Genomic DNA, 26863 nt, shown 5'->3' with positions numbered 1-26863 from the left:
TTAGACACTGAATAAACAATGTGGTGTTAATAGTACCCATATAACAAGATTTGATGTCAAGAGTAAAGATACACCAATTCCATCTAATGCCTCTTTCCAAGAACCCTCAGTAAGAGTTTTCCAAAGTCCTTTTGATTTACCAAATGCACTAGTTTACATTAGAGTAGAAGTTGTGTCTAGTGGCTTTCTAAAAAAAGTAAACCACCACATAACAAAGTGTTGATGTATAAATTTGCGCAAGAAATGTACACGTCAAAATACCAAAATTTGTTAGGGCCTTATAGTACTAGTGTAACCCCTTATTGTTATTAGTACAACCCCCTTATTATATTGTTGTGCCCATGTAGTCCCCATATTGTTATTATTGTGCCCCATAGAAGCCCACTATTGTTATTATTGTGCCCTTGCATTATTATTATTATTATTATGTCGACTTTGATTATATTATGACCCCTTAGACTCCTATATATCGAAAGGAGGTCTTGTCATTTGTATCATCCAAGAATTGTTCATTTGTGTAATGTAAAGGAGGTTTCCCCCTCAAAGAGGCTTATTTATAAGGTGTTTATCTATCTTTTCTATATTTTTGTGAGCTAATTTCATATCATTTGGTTTCAGAGCTTTGGATTTTAGGGTTTCACTACTCCAAACAGGTCATCATGACATTTTCACTATAACTTTTTCGCTACAAAGTTTCAGAAACCCATTTGATAAGCGATTAGTCTAAACCTTGGGTCCAAATTTCAGATCTTTTCTTGCTATATTTTTGGAGATATGATTTGAGAAAGTAAGGGTTTTTGCAAGCTCTAGAATTTCATCTCAAACAGGTCATTATGGAAGTTTCTCTATAATGTTTTTTCCACAAAGGTCCAGAATCTGAAATTAAAACCCATTTGATTAAAAATCTTGGTGAAGCTCAGGTCTAAATCTTAGATATTTTCTCGCTACACTTTCAGAGATATAATCTGAGGAAGTTATGGTTTTTGCAGACTCCCGAATTACATTATAAATAGGTGACCTTGGGAAAATCGTCATGACTTTCTCTCTAAGCAACAAATTGAATTTTCGTAAGAAGTTACAGAAAGTGGACATACTTTAGTTTTCTATGTATATTTTTTAGATCCGAAGGTTGAAACAGTGACACGTGGCACGTTGTACAAATTTTCTCTACTAAAACATTATATAATCAGGTCATCTTAGGAGATTGGACATAACTGTTTCTTCGAGAATCAAATTTTGATTAGACTTGCGGGGTTAGAAAGAGGACTCAGAGGGCTACTGCGGGATGCAATTTTAGAAATTGGAGATCTGAAATTACTGAGTTACAGTCATTTCAAGATAAAGCTCCTAAAATCAAGAAAAGGCGATATGAGGAAGTTTTATGGCAAGGATCTGGTAAATTGGATACTACAGATGGAGAAATATTTTGATCTACATGAGGTTCAACTGTTACAAAAGGTACATATTGCTTCTTTATATTTAGAACCAAATCAATTTTTATGGTATATAGGGCTTTTCTCTCATAAAGCACTTGTCACTTGGTCAATTTTCACGGAAGAAATGATAACACATTATGAGGATACAAAGAGTAACACCTTCTTTAGCCAATTGATAAATATCGAACAAAAGGGTTCAATGGCAAAGCACATTGAGGACTTTCAAAAATTAAATATAAGGGTAAATGATATTCCAGAGAAGTTAAGGATTGATGTCTTCATAAGGACTTTAAAGGATAACATTCAACATGAGGTTCATCTTTGGGAACCTAATTCATTAGAGAAGGCATTCAGGTTGACAAGAAAAATTGAAAGTGAAATTATGGAAATAAGGAATCCCACCACTCATGACTATAATTATGGAAGTGTTTTTCTCCTAGCCTTCCACAACCTACAAGGTTTACATGACAACAATTGGAAGAAAAAAGAGAAAAAGGGCTTTGTTACAATTGCGATAGAAAATACACTAAAGGTCATAAGTGTTCTGAGAAGAAATTATTTTACATATATTATGAAGAGGGGGAAGAAAATGATCAAGAAACATCAAAAGAAGAGGATATACACCAAGAACCAACCCTAGAGAAAGAAGAAGTGAATCCGACCATATCTTGTAAAGCATTGGCAAGAATTACCACTCCTTAAACTTGCGAGATAAAAGGACATATCAAGAAGAAAATGTTCAAGAAGTGAAAGACCACATCAAGAAAGAAGAAATGAATCCGACCATATATTGTAATGCATTGGCCAGAATAACCACTCCTCAAACTATCAAGATAGAAGGACATATCAAGAAGAAAAATGTTCAAGAAGTGAAAGATCACATCGAGCATCAAGAAATGAATCCAACCATATCTTATAATGCAATGGAAGAAATTACAACTCCTCAAACACTCAAGATAGAAGGACATATCAAGAAGAAAAGGATTCAAGTAGTGAAAGATCACATCGAGCATCAACAACAAGTTCTCCAACTTTTAAAGGATAACGCCACTTTGGTGGTGAATCAAATGAAACAACAAGCAGATCAACATCGCAGTGAAAGAAGTTTTGATGTAGGTGATTGGGTATTTTTACTGCTACATATCAAACAAGCTATTTATGAGAAGGAAATGTTGGAAATACTACATGCACATAAGAAATGGTGACTTTACCTAATGGGAAGAAACTTCAAGGTAAAAATGGATCATGATAGTCTTAAATGATTTTTAGAACAAAGATTATCTTTAGAAAAAAAAAAATGGGTAACAAATATGTTGGGTTATGACTTTGAAATCCTTTACCAAAAAGGGAAGCAAAGTGTTGTTGCAGATGCACTCTCAAGAAAGGATGAGGATGTGGAAGCATTGTTTTGTGCTATTTCTATTATCCAACCAGATTGTATAAAGGAAGCAAGGGATGAATGGAAGAAGGATGAAGAAGTGTGGCCACTCATTAAAAAGTTTCAAAACATCCCAGTTCAAACAATATTGCCAGAACTTGATGAGGAAGGAAAAATCATATCGGAGCCTAGCGCAGTCACAGAAACAAGAACCCGACAGCTACGAAATTGATCAATTTCAGAGTATCTCATCAAGTGGAAGAACTTACCGCCTGAAGATTCCACATGGAATGACAAGAATTTTATACAGAAGCATCAAGAACTACTCAAGCGTTGAGGACAACACTTTTTGAAGGAGAGGGGCATGTTAGGTCCCTATACTACTAGTGTAACCCCTTATTGTTATTAGTAAAACCCCCTTATTATATTGTTGTGCCCATGTAGTCCCCATATTGTTATTATTGTGCCCCGTAGAAGCCCACTATTGTTATTATTGTTCCCTTACATTATTATTATTATGTCAGCTTTGATTATATTATGACCCCTTATTCTCCTATATATAGAAAGGAGGTCTTGTCATTTGTATCATCCAAGAATTTTTCATTTGTCTAATGTAAAGGAGGTTTCCCCCTTGAAGAGGCTTATTTCTAAGGCATTTATCTATCTTTTCTATCTTTTTGTGAGCTGGTTTCATAACAAAATTTGGCTAGAAAATCCAAATCACTAGGACAACGCAGGAAGAAAAGGAGTTGTACGTGTGTTATCATAGTTGTGCAAGATCTAGCTGCAGTAGCTACAACCAAATTTTCCTTTGTTCCCATGTTCTTGTTCCTGTGTTTCAAGTAAAATATCTCAAACTATAGCTATAAAAGTAAATAAATTGAGATATGAATGATTGTAAATTTTTGGTGCCATGTCCTTGATACAAAGCACAAATTTTTCTAGTGGAAACAACCTCCCACAACATATCAGATAGATTTTTGTACATTCAAGCACAAAATATAACAAGAATCAATAAAAAGTGTAGCTTCATTTACAATTCATTTCCATAAGAGCAATTGCACACTATGGTAATAATGACTCATATTTACAGTGGGGGTTCTAGAGTTATAGTACTTTTCATCGATGCATGATTGTTCTACAAGCCTATGGTAGGGAAAAAGACATAATTTGTCTAATACCCCTCACAATCCTCAAATACTAGGATGAAAATCCCCATTTACTTAGAATTAGTTGGAATCATTAAAGCATTTCAAACTAAGGTGAATTCTAAAACTTTGACAACATGGTGTATGCAAAACATTTAACAGCAACAGACAACGTTGAGCAATCATAATATGCAATGCAAATAATGAACATTCCAAAGAAACAAACGTACACAAGATCAAGATACAATCATCAATATAAAAAGACAACCCTCAAATTACTATAGCTAAACCAATCCTTATCATCTTTATCTATTGATACATATTATAGGTGATAGAAAAGAACGTTATCAAACTGTTTGAATAGTTTTACTATAAAATATTTTGCAACTTTTGATCATATGGTGGAGCATTATCTTAAGATTTGTCTCCAAACATAGGAAATGAAGACATGGTCTCTCATGCTAAAAATTACTACTAATCGATCCATATGACTAAACACACTAAACCAAACTGAAGAAAAAATGAAAATCAAAATAACTGTAAGTCAAGACAAACAAACAATGTTAATAAACCATTTCTTGGTTCTTCACGAGAACCCCTAGTACTACCAAAAATTTGTCTGGAGTGTCTGACAGGTAATCAAGACAGCTACCCTCGATTTCCTATGGAAAAATAATTCTAACAAGAATTTTGACGATTTTCCCAAAGAAAGGGGAGCTAGAATTAATAAGTTCTTGCTTTTGGATTCTACATATATTCAATTTTCCACTCAACTAATTAACTTGAGAAAAGACCACAACAATCTATATAGGTGAGCTAAATTTCACGTAGGCCACACTTGCATAGGGGTAGGTAGGGGCGAGGCTATTTTGACGTAATGATAACTTAACATGTAATTTTTGAGGAGATGTCAATTATATCCCTTTAAATGATATATGAGTATTGGGTTTTTCCAAAATAGATAAATAACTAAATTTTTGGTATATAAACCAGTAACTTTGAAGAAATCCTCCTACTCCTGAAAATTCAAAAATTATAACATTTGTTATTTGATCCAAAATAGTAAAATACTATATATAGTTTGTCCACCACAACTACTCTGAGAAAGGAATTCACCTGGAAGGCATACTTGTGGATCTAAGACACTCAATTTGAGTGAGATTATGGATTTAAATCAAGGGGTTCAAGGACCAAGTTCCTGAAAAGGATGCATACTTTTCCATGTTGAGACTATTTATTGGATCTCTTGGGGAGGGTAATTCAATGAATTCCCAGAATCATGATGACCATTTAGAGAAAAATCCTAGGCAGATAAAACATGGTGATCAAAACTTCATAAGCAGACAACACAAGCTTCTTAAGACAAACTAATGATTTGGGTGATTGAGAAGCATGGACTTACCTTTAAGCACTGACCTTTCCCAACTCAGAGTACAATATAGTAGTCAGGGTGTTCAAGGACCTAATTTCTAAAATACATGCATCCTCTTCCATAGTGAAAGTATTTATGGATGCTTTTGGAGAAGGTGATTTGGAAAGTACCATAGGTTACTAAGGGAGCTTGTATTATCAATGAATTTACTTTGCCTTCAGAATGGTTGGTTGGTATAAAGTGGTGACATCATGGATATGGTGAAGTATCAAGTGCTATTGGTATGGCATTATATGGAACATATAATAGAATGGGAGCTTCTTTAACAAAAAAATATCATTCCTCTGAAAAATGGTTATTGTGACTATTATGGATAAAATAATAAGCAGATAGGCTATGATGGTCAAAAATCTTTAAGCAAATAGTGTAGCCCTCTTAAGAAATGGTGAAAATATAGATGCCTAATTAGCATGGAGTTACCTTTTAATCCCTACAATTTGATAGCTCAAAAACATAATGTGGTGAATCCAGGGACCTATTAATTCTGTGCGAAAGCAGAACAACTAAACAATTCTTTTTCAAACTCAAAAGCAAAGTAAACACACAAATGCTAGATTGGGACAATAAATCCTAGATCAGGAACCTTCCATTGGGATAATTAACAAAATATATAGGCTGCTTACATTTCAATATTAGTCAATATTTAATCTTCAAAGCGGAATGAATGATTACTAGCATAGAGCCATCTAAACCAAGGTCACATATACATCTTCAGGTTACAACTATCTCTAATATTTGAATGTCGACCATTTGTTTGAATTCAAGATATGCAGGGTTTATATGGGTCTGTTTTAATTTCCATCTTCAATGCACCCAACATACCGTCTAGATTCAAAGCATCCTTACAAGAGGATCAACCCGACCAATATTAAGCACACTAACCCAAGGATCCAGCGACCCAAATTGAAACCAGATATAAATACCCATTTCAAAATAATCAACCCAGATGATTTCTAAGGAAATACATGTGTCAGATACTGAGATATTCAAAACCCATTCCAAGAAAAGGAAACAACCCAGTTTAATTCTAAGGCAAATATGCACTAGAGCTACAAACCTCACTAGTACAAAATGAGAGATTAGTGACTATGTGACTAAAAAAGTCAGTCACCAAAATTATTTCAAGTGAATTACTACTAGATTTGAGCAATTTTGAGTGACCAAACTAAAATTGACTAACTTAAATGACTAATTTAGTCTATGGATAAAATATATGACTAGAATTAAGTGACTCAACTAAAAGCGACTAACTTAACTGACTAATTTAGCCTAGGACTAAAATATATGACCAGAGAATAAGTGATAAAATAAAAAATGATTAGCATAAATTAAAAATGATTAACGCTTTACTTGTAAGGACACATTATTATATTTATACTTGTTCATGTTGTATTTGACATATCTAGGTAACATATATGTGACATAGTAAACACTCTTAAGATTCACATGAGTACATGAATGCATGAAACACCTTGATATTTAAGCTCTTTAATAGTTGTGAAAAGGGTTTACAAATTTGCATCATGGTCAAATTTTGTTCTTGATACATTTATTTCTTACATTTTTTAACACATTTGAAATTTTAACCACACCCTTACACAAATCAATGCATGGGAACATGAAATGACTTGGTTCATAAGGATAACAATTCACTATTTTTAAGATTATCTTGATAGTTTACTTGCTTTCCTTTTTATAGATGTATGATAAGTTTCTAATTTGAAATGTCACATCTTAAGACACATTAACAAGATAGTGATAGAAGCCTAATAGTGCCACTATTGGTGCACTCTACACACAATTCTTAAATATTTGATGTTGACATGATATGGAATTTCTTATTGTTCAGGGGTGCTTTAAAACTTACATTGATCTCTAGTCTTAATGGAAATTTGTTCTAAATACATAGTGGTTAATGTGTTCACACGCTAATGGTATTGCTCATGGTTCATTAGTTGTAATTATACATTTTGGAATGTTACAAGTACATCATTTGGGTCACAATTCTAGAATTACAAACTACCCAACTATAAATGGTGATAAATTGATGATAAATGGATGACATTTGAATGTTACAAATGTGTAAGTGGTCCACATTCAACTTTGTTGTCTTCATTGTCCTTAGTAACAACGAAAAGTTTGAATATTTCCTTTATTTATCATTGCAAACACATAACTCTTTGACGTCTCAAACATAGTTAATACTATTGGTGTATGATCTCTTAATTATGGAATGGTCTCTTGATGATGATAACAAACTCTCAATCTCCAATGCTAATGAATATGATGAATGAATGATCTAATGCCTTACTTGTATAGACACAATTTATGATTCATTTTCTATTTTTATTGTGCCATTGTATATATGCTTCACTAGCATCTCATGTTATATGGTTAATTGAGCAAGTTTTATTTTTCATTTTTCAAGTATAATTTTGTTGCATGAATAAGCATAGTTTTCTAATTAAAATCATTCAAAATTTGTTCATAATTCATGGTTTGTTTGACTATTCGCACACTTATCCCTAACCTTTTACTTTGAGAGTGAGTAGTGTCAAATCACTAGTCTTTGTTAAGGAACTTTCCTTCATTACTCAATGACCTAGCTTAGCTCGATCTTTATGGATTCCCCCCTTAGACAAGGATATCCTTCAGTGTAGTCTAAAGAGTGAGAGAAAGCCACCAATGTGACATTGGGTGGCTTGCTTGAGAGTTGTCTTTTAGGCATTCTAGGTGGGGTTAAGACTTTTTTTTTCTATGAGAGTGTTTGAGTGATGACACAATTTAGAAAATGCTTACAAGAAAATTAGTTTACCTTATTGCCATCACCTAAACTACCTCCAATAAAATCATGAGATTTTAATAACATCTAATTTTGATAAATAATTAATTCAATAAAATTTAAAAATAAGATTATTATTATTATTGTTATTTTTTAAATATGGAAAAATAGACAACTATAGTGATCTTGTACTTACGTGACAGTGATCGATTTTATCCACTACCAAAATCACCTCCAAGTATACCCACATTACCCCACACGTGGTACACTAAGATAATTTAAGTTTAATCCAATAAAATTATAAAAAATTCCTTAACAACCCATTCCATCATCAACTAATCCACACCATGGAGCAAATTAAGACTAACTTTTAATATTAAAAAATATAGAATTTTATTTTATTTGAAAATGAATTTTAACACAATCACCTCCAAGTATACCCACAGTAGGTCACACATGGTAACTAAGCTAATCTAAGTTTAAACCAATAACATTAAAAAAAATGCCTTAACAACCCATTCCACGATCAACTAATCCACACCATGGAGAAAATTAAAACTAACTTTTAATATTAAAAAATATAGCCATTTTATTTTATTTGAAAATCAATTTTAACACAATCACCACCAAGTATACCCACATTACCTCACACGTGGTACACCAAGCTAATATAAGTTTAAACCAATAACATTATAAAAATTGCCTTAACAACCCATTCCACGATCAACTAATCCTCACCATGGAGCAAATTAAAACTAACTTTTAATATTAAAAAATATAGCCATTTTCTTTTATTTGAAAATCAATTTTCACACAATCACCTCCAAGTATACCCACATTGCCTCACACATGGTACACTAAGCTAATCTAAGTTTAAACCAATAACATTATAAAAAATTCCTTAACAACCCATTCCATCATCAACTAATCCACACCATGGAGCAAATTAAAACTAACTTTTAATATTAAAAAATATAGCCATTTTATTTTATTTGAAAATCAATTTTAATATCTGATTTTAGGAAACTCGGTAAAATAAAATTTAATGTGAAAAGTGTAAGCAAATAAAATTTAGTGCATGAAATGCTATGAAAATAATTTATTATAATCCACTAGCCTATTATAAACTATTTAGGCTCGTGTGCCCAAATCGGCTCAAATAAAATTCTTTTGCAAGTGAAAGGAGTATAAATAAATATTTCACTAAATTGTTATAACAAGTTGGATGCTACGTGTAAAAATTGGCATTTCTATTATGGAAAGCAATGAACAGGGGATCATATGAAACAAACAAAGGCTTCAGATTGTCTTTATTGCAACACATGCATGTTAGATCAATAAGTGTCTATAATTTACATAATTCTGCCAACCATATTCTCACGCTTGCCCGAATCTAGATCTAAATTGTTGAGATTCCAAGGTATTTTTCACTCTTTGTTTTTTCTTTTTAGCAATTCAATTTTCTTGATTTATTTTTGAGTTCTTCCTCTACTCTTATTTTTTCATCGAATTTTTGTTGTTGTTCAGAAGGTTTTGCCGCCATGATATAACTGTGTGGACTGGAATTTAATCGATCACAAAGGGAAAAAATTATTAAAATGTAGACGCTATAAATTTGGGGTTTAGGGTGCTTTGGTGGTATACCCTAGGGTTTATAGATTGTAGATCCTTCTGTGATAATTGGCATTGTTTTACAACTTCACACTGTTTCTAGGATGGTAGCATTGAACTAGATCTCCTTGGTGAGGCTTGATTTTCGGTGGATTTGCTCCGCATTATCCTACGCTATTTTCATTAAGTTGTGTCACCATAGTGGCACCCACTCCTACCAACATATCATAGGGAAGTGACCTATTTTCTACTGGCTGGGTGTAGTTACTGCCCGATCTTATTGGGAGGGGGTTGGTCCCTGGTGGGGGAAAGACGATGCCCAGAAGCGGAGGAATATTGATGAAAATGTGAGGCGGGAGATTATTAATCACATATCTTTGCGGAATCCTGTTAGGTCCCTATAATACTAGTGATTCCCCCATTACTATTGTAGTTGTATCCCTTATTAATATTGTTGTGCCCCTATTGTCCCCATATTGTTATTATTGTGCCCCATAGAATCCCTCTATTGTTATTTTTGTGCCTTTATATTATTATTGTTAGGTCGGCTTGGTTATATTGTGACCCCTTAGACTCCTATATATAGAAAGGAAGTTTTTTCGTTTGTATCATCTAAGAATTGTTCATTTGTATAATGTAAAGGAGGTCGCCCCTTTGAAGAGGCTTATTTCTAAGGTGTTCATCTATATTTTCTATCTTTTTGTGAGTTGGTTTCATAACATTTGGTATCAGAGCTTTGGATTCTAGGGTTTCGCTGATCCAAACAAGTCATCGTGGAATTTGCGCTATAACTTTTTTCTGCGACATTTCAGATGCTAAAACAAAAACCCATTTGGGCCAAAATTGTTCTAAACCTCGGGTCCAAATTTTAGAGCTTATCGTGCTATATTTACGGAGATATGATCTGAGTAAGTTGCATTTTTGCAGACTCCCACATTACATTCCAAACAGGTGACCTGGGAAAAATCCTCATAACTTTTGTTTTGAGCATCAGATTAAAATTTCATTAGAAGTTACAAAAAGAGGACATACTGTAGTTTCCTATGTATGTTTTTTAGATCTGAAGGTCAAAACAGTGACACGTGACACTTCATACAAGTTCGCTCTTCTGAAAAGCTATATAATCAAGTCATCTTGGGAGATTATGCATAACTCTTTCTTGGAAAATCTATATTTGGTCAGACTGGTGGCATTATAATGAAGACACAGAGGGCTACTGTAGGTTGTAATTTTAGAACTAGATGATCTGAAATTACAGAGATACATCAGATTCAATATCGAGCTCCTGCAAAGTGAAAAAAGGTGTGTAGTTTTCTTTAATTTTTGTATAAGCTTGGTTTGAAAAATTAGTTTGAAGGAATTCAAAGGGCATAGTAAAGCATTATTAGCGGTAATTGATGCCTCGAGGAAAGAAAATGCAAACACCTAGTAAGCAACCTGAAAGCTCTAGCATGACCCATGAAGAAGAGGAAGAAATACAACATGATATATCAAAATTACGAGACCAAGTGCAACAAATGTCACTCGCACAAAAAGTAACAGAATCTAAGATGGATGATTTAAAGAAAGATGTAGAAGCTAAGATGAATGACATGGAAGCTAATATGGATGATTTGAAGATAGATTTGAAGACAAATTTGAATACATGCATGGAAGATGAAGACAGATTTAAAGACACATTTGATAAAGCTTCTACAACAAATGCTTACTAATGGTGAAAGGGTAGTAAAGGAAACTCATGATGAGAACAAAATAAATGTTAATCAAGATTTAATAGACTCTAACGTTGGATCGAAGAACCATCATATTCCAAAAATCGATATGAGGAAGTTTGATGGCAAGGATCCTGCAACATGGATACTACAGATGGAGCAATTTTTCGATCTCCATAATGTGCAAAACACACAAAAGGTACGTATTGAAACTTTATATTTGGAACCAAATCAGTTTGTATGGTATCGGCGGCCTTGCTCTCGTAAACAAATTGTCACTTGGGCAATTTTTATAGAAGAAATGACAGCACATTATGAGGATACAAAAAGCAAAACTTTTTTTACCCAATTGATAAGTCTCAAACAAAATGGTTCAATGATGGAGCACATTGAGGACTTCCAAAAATTGAACATAAGGGTAAAAGATATTCCAGAGGAGCATAGGATTGATGTCTTCATAGGGACTTTAAAGGATAATATCCAACATGAGGTTCGCCTTTGGGAACCTGATTCATTGGAGAAGGCATTCAGGTTAGCAAGAAAAATGGAAAGTAAAATTATGGCAACCAGGAAGCCTACCACTCACAACTATAAAGATGGAAGTGTTGTTATCCCTAGCCTTCCACAACCTATAATGTTGAAACCACAACAATTGGAAGAAAAAAGAGCAAAAGGGCTTTGTTATAGTTGTGATAGCAAATACACTAAAGGTCATAAGTGTGCTGAGAAGAAATTATTCTACATAGATTGTAAAGAGGAGGAAGAAAAGGAACAAGAAATTTCAAAAGAAGAGGATATACTCCAGGAACAAACCCTAGATAAAGAAGTAATGAATCCAACCATATCTTGTAATGCATTGGCTGGAATTACCACTCCTCAAACTATCAAGATAGAAGGACATATCAAGAAGAAAAAGGCAATAGTGTTGATTGATTCAGGAAGTACCCACAATTTTATTCATTGTAAGATAGCAAAAGAATTGAATTGGTTCCTATATCCAGCACCAGAGTGTAAAGTGATGGTTGTAAGTGGAGGAACCATAAATTGCTCTGGAAAGTGCCATAATATTAAGCTATACATGGGAGGATATGTATTGAATAGCCCAATGCTTTCCATTCCAATGGGAGGTGCTGATGTTGTACTAGGAGTCCAATGGCTACAATCGCTTTTAATTTTCAAGAACTTTTCATGAAATTTTTTGCAGAAGGAAAGGAAGTTGAATTAAGGGGTATTGCAAGGAAACCGGGAAAGACAATCAGCTCTAACGGTATGAAAAAGCTTCTAAAGAAGGAATAACGAGGTGTAATTGCACAATTATGTTCGCTAGATGTTTCCACATTGAAATCATCTATTTCTCCAGATCTCCAAAAAGTCCTAGACAATCATTCCAAGGTATTTGAGACTCCCAAAGGTCTCCCACCTATTTGTGATCATGATCATGCTATTCATTTGATTCTAGGAAGTGTTCCTCCAAACATTAGGCCGTACAGATATCCCTATGCCCAAAAGAGTGAAATTGAACATATGGTTGTAGAAATGCTAGAGGCTGGTATAAATCAACCTAGTCAAAGTTCTTTCTCTGCTCCAGTAGTATTGGTGCACAAAAAGGATGGATCATGGCGCATGTGTCTGGATTATAGGGAGCTCAACAAACTCGCTATTAGAGATAAGTTTCCCATTCCCGTCATTGATGAATTATTCGATGAATTGCATGGATCAATTTACTGCACCAAGTTGGCTCTTCGTTCAAGATATCATAAAATCAAAATGAAGACTAAAGACATTCTGAAAAGAACATTTAGAACTCATGATGGTCATTATGAATTTTTGGTCATGCCTTTTGTCCTTACCAATGCACCTTCTACATTTCAAGGTTTGATGAATTCCATTTTCAAACCCTTCCTTAGAAAATTTGTGTTAGTATTTTTTGATGATATACTAATCTACAACAAGTCTTGGAAGGATCATGTTGAACATGTTGACAGGGTGCTACAACTATTGAAGGAGAAATAATTATATGCAAAAAGATCCAAATGTTTCTTTGTGTTGGACACCTAATCCTCAATGGGTTAGTGTGGAAGCTGAATAGACAAAGTAGTCCAAGAGACCTTGGGATGTGGAACCCAACGGTCACATATTGTACTATAAATGTATATCAGTTGTTAATAAAATTTGTACTCTCATGTTTTATCTTTCATATTGTTCTTGCTACCCATGTGTGTTTAACATGGTATCAGAGCGGGCGTACTCCTGCCCTGCATAATTTGTTTGAAACATTTGTTTTATGAAAGTGTTGGATTTGAGTTATGAGCCTTAACTTGGTCGATTCGTGTATGGGTCAATTTCTGTGTTAAGAGTTGAAATGATGAATTTTCTAGTATTTAATTTGTTGTTTTATAAGAGAAGAATTGTAATGTATGCTCTTCAAATGTTAGCAACAATTTGCTGTGTGTGCCTATGAGAGGAATTTTGTAATCGAAGTATGTTTTGATTTCTTGGATGATGAGCGATATTTGTATTAAAAGATTGTAAGCTCTGCTTGTAAATGAGTATCAATTCATATCGACTTTGTTTGCACATGTTGAGGAAAGGCATTTGAAGCTAGTTGAATTGCATGAAATGGGCAATCACAATTAAAATAAATGACAACGTTGTTGAGGTTAATAAACCGATTTTTGTGCAATCGAATTTCATAACAAGAAGACAGGATTTGTTGGGTCGATTTCTGTTTCTGAGCATTATGCAGTGAATTCACACCTGGAGTTGCTTGGTAAAGTCGAGTGCTGAAGAATTACATCTGACAAAGTCATGAATTAAAGCAATTTAATTTGTTTTAGCACTGATTAATCGATGTGCAGAGGTTGATCTAGACGCAGAATTTGTCAAGATTCTGTCTGTCCTGAATCAATGAAACAATTCACATGAAGGAATCGATTGAATGTTTTAATGAAGAACGCTTGGCATTTCCTACTATTACGCTACCCATTGGTGTCAGAACCGTTTGATGAACACCCAGAAGAACTTTTTGATTTCAGAACTGTTTGATGAATGCCCAACTCCGACTGTTTGATGAACGCTTGGTATTTCCTACTATTACGCTTGGTATTTCCTACTGTTATGCTTGGTATTTCCTACTGTTACGCTGCCTAACATGGAATCAAAGTAAAGAAGAGATCATTGAATCTGTGTTGAATGTTGAGTGGTAGATACGCCACCATCGATGAAGGTCCGAAGTTTTCCAGTTCCTGGTATGCGGTATTGAATCATATTAACGTTGTTGAATGAATCTATTTTGAATGCGTTATTGAATGGTATTAACGTTGTGGGTTTATACATATGCCTGTATTGCTTTATCGAGAAGCAACTCAACGGTCCCGTGGGTTTATACATATGCATGTATTGCTTTATCGAGAAGCAACTCAACAGTCCCGTGGGTTTATACATATTCCTGTATTGCTTTATCGAGAAGCAACTCAACTGTCCCGTGGGTTTATACATATGCCCGTCCAAAATCTGTATATGCGTTGAACTATACAACGCTCTGTGGTTTTTTAAAAATCATTTAAAATCATTTGAATGGTAAGCTTTGGCGGTTTTCAGGCGCTCATTGGTATTCTTTTGATTTGGCTAAGAAGAGTTTTTGTGAATACAAAAGTGGTGTATTCATTGAAATGATTTGGTGTATACAGTGCTTTGGTATACATCGCTTGCATTCACTTGGTATATGCGCTGTTCAAATTTTATATGTCATGTTGAATGCGTTTGAATAATAACATTTGAATGGTATCTCTGCGTGGGAGACAGCTCCTGGTATCGACATTTATATGGTTTCCATTTGAATGTGTTATTGAATGGTATTTGAATGCGGTATTGAATGGTATTAACGTTGTTGGTATTTCGGAGAAGTTAAAGTGTTCCATCGATGCTAGCACTTCTATTCGGCAACCGTAGTACTGAAAACACCATGGAAGGAAGCGCCAGTTTAGCTGTGTCCACGATCGTGTAGAGGCTTTGCAGTCACAGTGGTATTACACCACTGAAACTCCATCCCTCCACATGCGCACCTGGGGTTCAAGCCATATAATTATCATGGTATAGGAAATCGTGAATTGAAGTAATAGGAAATTGCAGAAATCTGTGGGTGTTTTCATGAATTGTCTTGCAGAGTAGAACTGCTCTGGAATGCAGATGGAATGACATTTCCAGCGTTGGTAAGAATAATCGTACTTGACAGAGAGTCTGGAAACGGAGTACATGACATACAATGTTTGTAGGATTGATAAAAGATTGTCGGTTGATGTAATAAATCTGAATTCGATAGTGTAGATTGAGAAGTGTTAACCAGCGACACTGAAAGTCGATGTATTTCGGTCATAGGCATCAAATATTTCATCTTTGATGCAAGCAGTGGTATATATTTGTTGGAAAGTCTGTTGAACTTTTGAGGGCTATATTGATAATGTGTTGTAGTGATTCTCGGTCCCTGGAGTGTTGCCTCCGATGTAAAATTTGCAGTGAAAAAGTGGCATATATGCAATAGTATGGTGAATACAGTGTCTTAACCATTTCTGTTGGATTGTGGTACTAGACAATGTATGCTCTGTGTTTGTTAGAATACTTCTTGGTATTATATGAAAAATAATATACGTTGCAGGCCGATATATTATTAAAATCAAATGTTTTAAAAGCATCTTCAAATCAAGTTCTATCAGTTTGTGTTCGAGTTGTCCTTTGTGGGCAGATTTTATCACTGTCAAAGAGTCAAATCTCCTTAATAATTGGGTGCATATACATCTGAAGCAGGGGCGAGTATTCTCTAATCTCCTGGAGGTTTTCGTGAAACTGTGCATAGTTGGAAGGATTTTGAAAGGTCATGGTAAAATGCTATGGTATATATGACCAACACTATACAGTTTGCTAAGTATTTGGACATGTAAGGAGGTCTATCACTGTTGTTTCAGCATGCTAGAGATTCATTCCAATGCCCATGACATGGTGTTATAATTATTGAAGTTTTGATAGCCATCATTTCTGATTTGAAAGTGAAGGAGTACTTGAAGGATCCAAGCAAGTTTGCAGTTGTTGCTGCCCCAATTGTGGCATTGTATTTAAAACCCATTATAGTTTTTGTCTACATATATATGCATTGATTCCCTGATTCATTTGCTTCATACAAGATATTTTTCTGTACTGTGAGTGGATATTAATCTTCTGCATTAAGTAATAATTGTGATTAGTTTTTAAAGTGTAAATCTGACATTGAAGAAAACTGGCCAGAATCAGTGAAGTATTAGATTTCATGAAAACTCTTATACAATCTACTGTTGATGACACATTACAAAACAGCATAGGATCTCTCTCAGAAATTCAGACATGCCTACAAAATGCACAGGAAAAGATTGATTTTTTGCAGCTTGAATCTCAAGTACAACAAGAAGAATTACAGTAGTGGAGTCATCATTCTGAATATGTTTCTGTTCAGAAGATTGAAACAAACTCCCATAAAAAACAAGTCAATAATGTTACATTTCATTCAGATAAAGTAGCAAGGTTACATGCAGATGCAGAGGTTCAGCTTGCACTTCCCAAGCCCATCATCAGACCTTGGGAAGAGCTTGTCCACAACAAGCATAGAACTGGTCTTGGATATGACAAGGACTTGTCCTTTCATATTCCAGACTATTCAAAGCCCATTCAGTTTCAGAGTGCTGGATTCATTCATGACAGTTCACCTGCTCCTCATGACAGTTCAACCTCAGTTGTTCCGGATTCTATCCTTCTTCCACAGCAACAACAACAACAACAACAACAGATTGTGAAATGCCAACACTGTGACCAAGTTGGCCATTTGAAAGATCATTGTTTTGATCTTCATCCATGTAAGCACTGTCATAAAACCAGTCATTCTTCAAACAGATGCTTCAAAAACAAACGTCCTGCAAGAACAAAGATTCATCTTGGATGGATCGCTTCTTGGCAATGGGCATCAACAGCCAAGAAGATATTCCACACACATGTCAGAACTTGTTCTAGAGTATTGAACAATCTTGCAGTTGAGTTTTCTCCATCATCTCACCTTGTATCTGACAGGGGGGGAAATGATGGTCATCTACAAGCTTCAAAGCCACATCAAGCAAGCCTGAGCCACAACCTGCCACACCAGTTTCAGAGTTGTAGCCAGAGACAAAGATGCCCATAAACATGCCTTCAGTTGGTAATCTGGGACACTTCCTCTAGCAGAAGACTTCAGCTTCTTGCCAGTTTCGGAAGAATTCCAGGAACAAAATTGGGGACATTTCCTCTAGCAAAAGACTCCAGCTTCTTACCAATTTTGGAAGAGTTCCAGGAATTGCATTAAGCATTCCAGAGTTGTTGGTCATCCTTAAACCATCATAGGTTGAGACTTCCCTTTTCAAGTTGAAGTTTTCCATTTTATGCGGGGTGAGACCTCCCTTTATTGTTTGAAGGTTTCCCTCTTCAAATCAATAGGAGTACTTCCTCTAGCAGAAGACTTCAGCTTCTTGCCAGTTTTGAAAGAGTTCCAGGAACTACACTAAGCATTCCAGTGTTGGTGGTCATCCTTAAACCACCGCCCTTTATACCAACATTTCAGAGAGCACATTCAGCCTAGTGCTGCCATGCATTTTTGCACATTTTGTATTACAGCTCTCTTCTTGGACTCATACATAACCCTTCAGATTAAAGGGGGAATGTTGGACACCTAATCCTCAATGGGTTAGTGTGGAAGCTGAATAGACAAAGTAGTCCAAGAGACCTTGGGATGTGGAACCCAACGGTCACATATTGTACTATAAATGTATATCACTTGTTAATAAAATTTGTACTCTCATGTTTTATCTTTCATATTGTTCTTGCTACCCATGTGTGTTTAACACTTTGGAGTACAAGAGGTGGAATATCTCGGTCATATTGTATCTCGTGAAGGAGTTAAGGTAGACCCTAGCAAAATTAAAGCCATTAAGGAATGGAAAATCCCCACATCCATAAAGCATCTACAAGGATTTCTCGGGTTGACAGGGTATTATCGCAAGTTTGTTAAGAATTATGGGAGAATAGCAGCACCGCTAAAAACATTATTGAAGAAAGATGATTTTTCCTGGACTCCAGAAGCAACAAATGCCTTCGAACATCTTAAAGAGGTAATGTGCCAAGCACCAATCTTAGCTACACCGGACTTCACAAAAACCTTTATTGTGGAATGTGATGCTTCAGGAAATGGAATTGGTGTTGTTTTAATGCAAGATGAAAAACCCATTGCTTTCAAAAGTTGTCCAATTAAGGGAAAGTATTTACACAAAGCTATTTATGAGAAGGAAATGTTGGCAATACTACATGCACTTAAGAAATGGTGACCCTACCTAATGGGAAGACACTTCAAGGTAAAAACAGATCATGATAGCCTTAAATAATTTTTAGAAAAAATATTATCCTCTGAAGAGCAAAAAAAATGGGTCACAAAGATGTTGGGTTATGACTTTGAAATCATCTACAAAAAAAGGAAGCAAAATGTTGTGGCAGATGCACTCTCAAGAAAGGATGAGAATGTGGAAGCATTGTTGTGCACCATTTCTATTATCCAACCAGATTGGGTAAATGAAGCAAGGGAGGAATGGAAGAATGACAAAGAAGTGTGGGAACTTATTCGAAAGTTACAACAAGATTCTAGTACATCTGAGACATTTAGCTGGAAAAATGATTCGTTATGGTACAAAGATTGCTTATACCTCTGTAAGAATTCCCAACTCAAAGAAAAGATTCTTATGGAATTGCACACTTCTCCCTTAGGAGGGCACTGAGGATTTTTAAAAACTTACCACAAGGTTAAGAAGGAATTTTTTTGGGATGGCCTTAAATCAAATATTCAAAAGTTTGTGGCGGAATGTTTGGTTTTCCAACAAAATAAAGTTGAAACAATTAAGACCCCAGGTCTATTACAACCTTTATCCATTCCAAGCCAACGTTGGGAGGAGGTTTCAATGGATTTTATCAACCCAACTCTGAGGGAAAGAGTGTCATCATGGTGGTAGTTGACAGACTTACCAAGTATGCACACTTTTGTGCATTATCACATCCATTTAAAGCCAGTATAGTTTCTAATGCATTTATGGAAACAATTCAAAAGCTACATGGAAACCCAAAGATTATTGTAAGTGACAGAGATCCCATTTTCACTACAAATTTTTGGACAGAATTATTTTCTTGTCTTGGTACTCAGTTAGCTCATAGCTCATCTTATCATCCTCAATCTGATGGGAAAACTAAGATAGTAAACAAATGCTTGGAAGGATATCTTTGTTGCTTTGTATCTAATAAACAGACACAATGGGTCAAATGGTTGCCTCTGGCTGTATGGTGGTATAACACTTCCTTCCATATTGCAACAAAAATGACCCCATTTTTGGCACTTATGGATATCAGCAACCATCCATCACATCATGTTTAAGAGAAAATTCTAAGGTTCAAGCAGTGGAACATCACATCGAGCATCAACGACAAGTTCTCCAACTCTTAAAGGATAACCTCGTGTTGGCGCAGAATAGAATGAAACAATAGGCAAATGAACATCGCAGCGAAAGAAGTTTTGATGTAGGTGACTGGGTATTCCTATGGCTACAACCATATAAACAAATGTCCCTCAAGCAAGCTAAGAAGGATAATAAATTATTACCAAAGTATTATGGTCCGTAAAAGGTGTTGCAAAAGATTGGTACTATGGCATACAAATTGGAGCTTCCTACAACTTCTCAGGTGCACCCAGTTTTCCATATTTCATGTTTAAAAAAAGTTATAGGCAACAAGCTCCCAGTTCAAACAATATTCCCAGAACTTGACGAGGAAGGAAAAATTATATCAGAATCAGAAGCAGTCACAGAAACAAGAAATCGACAGCTATGAAATCGATCAATTTCAGAGTATCTCATCAAGGGGAAGAACTTATCCGCTGAAGATTCCACATGGGAGGATGAGAATTTTATACAGAAGCATCCAGAAATACTCAAATGTTGAGGACAACACCTTTTTGAAGGAGAGGAGCATGTTGGGTCCATATAATACTAGTGATTCCCCCATTACTATTGTAGTTGTATTCCTTATTAATATTTTTGTGCCCCTGTTGTCCACATATTGTTATTACTGTGCCCCATAGAATCCCTCTATTATTATTTTTGTGCATTTATATTATTATTGTTAGGTCGGCTTGGTTATATTGTGACCCCTTAGACTCCTATATATAGAAAGGAGGTTTTGTCATTTGTATCATCTAAGAATTGTTCATTTGTATAATGTAAAGGAGGTTTCCCCCTCAAAGAGGCTTATTTCTAAGGCATTCATCTATCTTTTCTATCTTTTTGTGAGCTAGTTTCATAACAAATCCCAACATAGTTCACTTTAGGGAGCTATTGTTGACTCCCACCCATCTAGCTATACTCATGGAATACGCAGCAGGTGGGGAGCTATTTGAGTGCATTTTCCAGAAGGGACATTTCAACAAGGATGAGGTTTGTTCCTCCCTCTGTGTGTATACGTCCAATCCTTAGGAAATAAGGAGTACGTTGAACATTAAGGTGGAGAATGAGGAAGGTGGAAAAGCTACAGTTCTAGCCTAGCTTGGACCTGTAAAGCATAAGCCAGATTTTAATATTTTCTAAGTAAGTCTAGATTCCACACATTTTTCTAAATCACCATTCTATTTCAATCCACTTTATATGCATTTCTTTAATAAATTTAGATTTTTCTCCTTACATGGTTTCAATCCACTTTATCTGCATTTATTTAATAAATTTCATTTTTCCTCCTTACATGATCTAGAGTTTGGGCATTTATACAAATTACAAGCTTGTTTACACCTCAGATCTCAGATATATATGGATCTAAGCATTTCTTCGGTATAATTTATTTCTGAATATCATTTCTCATTTGATAAATCTTTTATATAATGCTTTTTCAAATAAAATTTCCAACATCAAAAATGTTTTATCCATTTAGAGCGAGATATCCAAATATCCATAGGATTAAAAATGTTCCATAGCCTGCGCACCCCAGCCTTTGGAACTTTTAAATCTCCCTTGATCATGCTTTTCAAAGAAACTAGTTTTTATTATTTTTAACATCCTTCCCCAATATGAGTTCTTATTCAGAATCTCTCGAACTTCCGCAACTCCCCAGACCCCGCTTTTCAAATAAACTAGGTTTTATTATTTTTAAAACCCTTTCACATTATGAGTTCTTATTGAGAATGTGGGTATTCTTTGAGTTGTCATTTTATTTTTATCTTGAACTCCTAGACATTTGGATTTATGTAAGTCGGTAATTTTATTTTTATCTCGAACTCTTATACATCTCGGTATTCTTTGAGTGATCAATTTATTTTTATCCCGAACTCCTACACATTTGAAATTACATAGATTGGTAATTTTATTTTTATCCCAAACTCCCACACATTTGGACTTACGTAGATTACACATTTTAATAAACTTGTTTTTTTTTTCACTAAAATTCCACTTAGACTCCCAAGCACCTATAACACCTTGATTTCAATAAAGATTAAGAACATTTATGGGTAATGTATAAAGTTTTGGGTAAAAAAATAATGTATTTATGTAAACCTTTTAAATTTAAATATGTATTATTTATACTTGTTACTATTTATCCACTTATTATTATTTATTTATTACTATTATTATTTAGTTACTATTTATTACTTATTATTATTATTTACTTTTTACATATTATTATTATTTATTGTGTCAAGAGGCGCTCTACATCTCACATAAAAATGTAAATGTAAATGTAAACATAAACATTTAACATTTTTAATCTAATGTCGGTCCTATTTAGAAATCAATCTAATTATTATTATATATAAACACAATATAAATTTAAAATATAAAGAGGTTTATGAACACTCAAAAAATAGGTATGGTAAATAAATAAAAATATAAATAAAGTGGAGGTATGGTAAATAAATAAAACCTCTTTTTATACTTACTCCAAAGGTATGATAAATAAATATAAATATAAATAAATTAGAGGTATGGTAAATAAATAAAACCTCTTTTTATATTTAGTCCATAAACCTCTTTATATTACGAAGACTCAAGTGAAGCCTGTGGGCCAAATACTATTTTAATACCATGAGAAAATACCATATTTATAAAATAGTTATGGTAAATTATTAAAAATATAAATAAACTAGAGGCATGGTAAACCAAATACAATAGGCCAAATTATTATTAATACCATGCAAAGAAACATTATTAACCCTAATATTAATATTAATAAAAATAAAGATGGCACATGGTATTGACCCATGGTATTGACCCAAGGTATTCGGGTGGAATGTAGCCTATTTAAAGGGGGAATTAAACTAGCATAGATCCATCTTTACTCTGGATCTACTAAGCGTATAGAGTGAAAAATTATTTGATCCCTTGGTAGATCCAGAGTAAAGATGGATCTATGTTGGTTTACTTATTACTATTTATTTTTACTTATTTTCTATCTTTAAATTTTAAAACATGTGGTATAAATTACATATTTATTTATTTTTTATTTTTAAATTTTAAAATATGTTGTATAAATTACATACTTCACATTTCAAATATTTATGCATGCTTCATAAATTGTATCTTTCAATTAGATTATAGTTGTCATTTAAAGCCATAATATACATGCCCTCATTTGAGGCTAATGATGGATGATTGTAATGACAACTTTGAAGGTTATGATTTTAATTTAAAATTGGGTCATTATATAAGGAGAATTATTTTTGTGATGAAATATGTGAGGCTAATCATATTGATTATAGTCCATGATATTAGGATCTTAAATTAGAAATTTACTAGGATATGATGAGCAATTCCTTAAAATTCATTATGCAAGATGGACCTTAATATTTGACTATAGGAGTTATGGTTAAATTTTGATCTCTATTTGACTTTATGACATCAAGTTGTCTATGATGATCAATGCAAGAAACACGTACCAAGAATGAGAAAGAGAAATTCCAGTTACCAGGAGCATTTTTATAGGCAAACAATGTTAGCCAAGAATGCGAAATCTCAATGTCCTTTCCACATTCATTGGTTTGACCATGAATATCAAGTTGCATGCATGCTTGTAGAAGCTCTATTCTCACTACACTTAAGCTCTAGGATTGAGGATCATGTCTAGTAAGAGGGTAGAAGATGTGCAAGATTTCATGGAATAAGGAAATGCATGTACCAATGAGGAGCATATGTTGATACATGAAATCCTTTCGATTGTTGTGGCAAGAGAAACTTCTATGGCTAGAAACAATTCTCCATTATTCTTTTTTTTCATTTCTTGTTTCTAATTTAGCATGCTTCTATTGTACCATTTCATTATTCCTATGCCATGTAAAGATCAAGTTGAGTTAATTTTACATTTGATTTCCAATATATTCAACAACTAAATATTTTTTTTCCCTATGTAGGTTGGATGATGGGACGACACACTCAGAAATAGGGGCAATGTAAAAGCAACACTCCCAAAAGCAAAAGGCTAAAAATAACATTTTCTGATTTTAATTCAATGGCTAGAACTACAAGTTACTTTGTTACATGATCTTCTGAATGCATGCTGAAAGGGTCCACGAGAAAGAAGTATGGCAATCTTCAAAAGGCTCGTAAATCATGATTGGGTTGGTATTTGGTCCTCCTTTAAGTTCTTAAAAACAATCTTCTTATTGGTAACATATTGTTTGTTCAATGGTATTAGTGTCCATATGCATTTCACTCTTAATTTCTCATTTTGTTTATTGAAACTATATCTGATTTTCCATTTAAAGAGTGTAATATGTTGTTGAACTTTACTAAAGACAAGTGGCATATTGCAGATAGTCCTAAAAGGAGTATACAAAATTCTTCTAAGCTCTGATACAACTACTAGGAGAATTTTTGCCACTAAGGATTTTTTTTTGTAAGTTGTTTGAGATGAGTGCTATATCTTGTTTCAATTATTTTTTAAGTGACAAAATTAAAAATGATTTGAGCATAGGTTGTCCATCGATGTTTTTAATGTCGTGATTCTTTCACCTCATGGTTATTTTGGGCAAGCAAATGTTTTAGGAATGTCTGACAATACATCAATTGATAGGTAAACAATTTTTTTATAATTGCAATGTCCATTCCATGATATCCTCTCTTTATTGTTTGATTATATTTTAAGCGTCACTTTTGATTTTTCTTTGTATTTTAACTATGAAATTGAAAATACTTGGTATCATGTCCATTTAAACAACAACCAAAGCTTGAAGATGAAACTAGTATTACACGATATTGATTGAAATTTTGTTAATTGTTTTGTGTTGAAATATTTTCATGACTATTAGAAAAGTTTACTTTCATGTTGTTATTTGATCACATGTTGTTTATATACTTGACCAAGTTCATGCGTTAGAGAATGAGATGTTGTTGCAAATAAAACAACAAGGATTAGACATCACACCTCAGATTATTTGTTTTCAAAAGTTATTTATAGCTTGAGATTTTTAGAATGTAACTTAGTTAGCATGATTGTGCCTAAGCTTTCCCTGAAGGTTGAATACTAAGTTACTAAGGTGTTATTTTCTATGGTGACATTTTATTTTCTTTGTTTATACAGGTCATCTAACCACATAGTGGCCACTATCGCTCAACGAAAGAAATCTTGTTCGAGCTTCTTGCTTTTATGGGGGAAAATGACTTTAACATTGTTGATGTTGAGGTATATGTCATATAAATCCTTTATACTCTACTTTAGTTTATATTCTAGTGTTCATTGTATTTCATGTATTACACTCTACACTGTATCTTCTTTTGTTTTCAGAAAAGGAACTTAGTATTGATGGTCAACAACAGGATTTGAAGAAAGAGGAAAACAATAACACTTGGGCGAAAAATGAAAAAAGAGAGAGAAGAGAACCAGTCTAGTGATACCCTTAAAGCCAATATCCCACATAAGACACACACATAGAGATTGATGGTAAAGTCTTTAGAGTTGGTGAATTCACTTGCAATTATTTGGCAACATAATGAAAATGTTTTGTAGTGATGAAACAACATTTCATGTGTAAATTGTAGTCTAGCCAATATTAAGTTGTAAACTCATTTTGTAATACTTGACATTTCATATAATATAATTTATGTGGTTGAAATTATTTATAGTTGCACTTGATATTGTTTAGTATTGTAATTAAAATATGTAACTTTGCATTTTCATATTAGTTGAACCGTTGCACATTGTATAACATATTTTTAATTTAGTTGCAAAATCATACTAAGTAATTTGTGTTGATTAATAATGAACACATAAAATCAATCGAAAACTACTAAATTAGTAGTTTATATTGATTAATTATGAACACAAACAAAATGAATATACAACTAAATTATTCGTTTACAATAATTATTAATGAAAATAAATGAAATAAATATAAACTACTAAATTAGTAATTTATATAATGAATATGAAATTACTGAAAAAAAAGATAAATGACTACTGCAAATTATAAATTTGTGATTACAAATGACAACTAAATTTTGCATATATATGACTATTAGTAGCTAATTTACAATATCTTATAACACAATCAAAATTTAGTCATATTTCTTTGGTCACTAATTTCTTTCAAACGATGACTAAAATTTGCATACATATGACTATTAATAGCTAGTTTACAGTATCTTATAACACGACCAACATTTTGGTCATATTTCTTTGGTCATTAATTGGTTTTTTCGGGTGACCATATAGTAATATATTTTGTTGTATATTTGGTCATTAATTGTGGAAATTAATGACTAAATCAATGGCTAAATTAATGACTAAAAATACTACAAGAAGATGAAATTGAGACAATCAATTAATGACTAAGCTAAAAATGACTAAAATTTGGTCACGTTATAAGATACTGTAAATTAGCTACCACTGGTCACCGACTGAAAAATGGTCGTTTATATGCAAATTTTAGTCATTTTTTAGTAACTAATTAGCCATTTTGTACTAGTGCATGTATTTCCATCGATCCCCAACGTGAACCTCCACCTGCTACTTCGTCTTACATGTATCTAAGGGATACAATATGGTAGTGCTGATGAGCCCTACCATGGCTCTTGAATTTGTCTTTGTCACATATTCAAAATTAACCCTCATTGCATATAAATTCCACTGAATAAGATCTCTAATCTGTTATATATATATATATATATATATATATATATATATATATATATATATATATATATATATATATATATATATATCTGTGTGTGTGTCTATTGTGGGGGTATAAAATCAGGTATTCAAGTGTGAATATAGAGAATTGATGATTGACGTTGGAGGT

General features: G+C 33.7%; 1 pseudogene; it reads right to left on the bottom strand.

Annotated features, from left to right (window-relative positions):
- Positions 1-26673, bottom strand: LOC149229879 (peroxisomal adenine nucleotide carrier 1 pseudogene; annotated as a pseudogene).
- Between the last annotated feature and the right edge of the window lie 190 nt (positions 26674-26863).

This window comes from Pinus tabuliformis, chromosome J, assembly GCF_031772625.1.
Source record: "Pinus tabuliformis cultivar Carrire ecotype Pingquan chromosome J, CPIR1, whole genome shotgun sequence".
NCBI lineage: Eukaryota > Viridiplantae > Streptophyta > Pinopsida > Pinales > Pinaceae > Pinus > Pinus tabuliformis.
This window is presented reverse-complemented; position numbering and strand designations above follow the sequence as displayed.